Below are 1132 nucleotides of genomic sequence, written 5' to 3'. Positions count from 1 at the left end.
ACATGATGATTATTCAGTAGGGGCGCATGATTCAGAAAAAGGTCACGATTTTAAGGCTTATGAAAATCAATGATTGAAAAACGATTCTGAATTTAAAAAAAACAAACAATTCACATTATGTACATGTAGTTTCCCAACATCAGTTTCCCATGTGATAGTGTACACGCCATTACAAAACAAAAGAAAAAAAAAGTATCCAAACTAATCATTTAACAGTCACTGCTGGTCTAACTGCAATCAATATTCACAACGCAAATCAATATGCCCAAGCCTTATGAAGGACAGCATTTTACAGATAGGATTGTTAGCAAACAACTTATTAAGAATGACAGATATTTAAGATATTAGAATGACTATGCAACATTTTTCATTAAAATCCAATATAATGATCAAACTACATAAATTAATTGAGTTGTTTCTTTTGGAACATCACATTTCACCATTGCTCATATTGCCACCCTGTGTTATTGCACCAGGTAGCCACAAGATGGCGCTATTGGGTCACTGTGGTACAGCTGAGCCTTCCCAAACAACATCACGAAGCGCATGCTCAGGCAAAGATCCTGATGCTATTACCAAATCATGCAACAACAACCACCACCAGACTGCCAACTAAAGAATCAAGTGAAATCCTGTCAGTCGAGTGGCGCTTGAGGCATATCACATAAAAGATTAAACTCGTCATGGGCTGTAGTGTTCAGGGACAACATTTAAAGTTGGAACTGTTGAGTTAAAGTTTAAAATGATACTGATATGTATTTTTATGTTTTTATGTATTCAAATATGACTGAATGTAATGACTATTAAGGTTTAAACTCCATATCATGCTGTGGTAATTCTCACTCTGTGAGGAGTAGGTCTCTTGTTTTTTCTTTATTCTCCCCTCTCTTCCTGTCTCTGCCAAATAGATTACATCAAAACCAAACAATTGACCTATAGAAAGAAACCTGCTACACAGCAGGAAGTCACCTTCTGTCTCCAACCCCCTGGGCCCTGTTGCACGAAACCAGGATAAGGGATTAAGCCGGGATATTCAAGATATCCTGGATGAATTTAGCTTCGACTCGGTTGCACAAGACCAGATTGAATTAAGCCCAGCCAAGTAACCATGGAGATTTAGTCTTTGCGGCTA

The 1132-nt window shown here is 37.6% G+C and overlaps 1 protein-coding gene and 1 long non-coding RNA gene across 3 annotated transcripts in view; both read right to left on the bottom strand.

The window, feature by feature from the left end:
* The window catches only part of gjc4b (gap junction protein gamma 4b), a 10446-nt gene that overhangs the window by 2819 nt on the left and 6495 nt on the right, over positions 1–1132 (bottom strand). The gene's annotated exons all lie outside the window — the stretch shown is intronic.
* LOC116687525 (uncharacterized) overlaps positions 1–1132 on the bottom strand; it is an 8707-nt gene that overhangs the window by 5168 nt on the left and 2407 nt on the right. The window lies entirely within an intron of this gene.

This window comes from Etheostoma spectabile, chromosome 4 (genome assembly GCF_008692095.1).
Source record: "Etheostoma spectabile isolate EspeVRDwgs_2016 chromosome 4, UIUC_Espe_1.0, whole genome shotgun sequence".
Classification (NCBI taxonomy): Eukaryota; Metazoa; Chordata; class Actinopteri; order Perciformes; family Percidae; genus Etheostoma; species Etheostoma spectabile.
The sequence above is the reverse complement of the archived record's forward strand: the minus strand, read 5'-3'. Positions and strand labels throughout refer to the sequence as shown.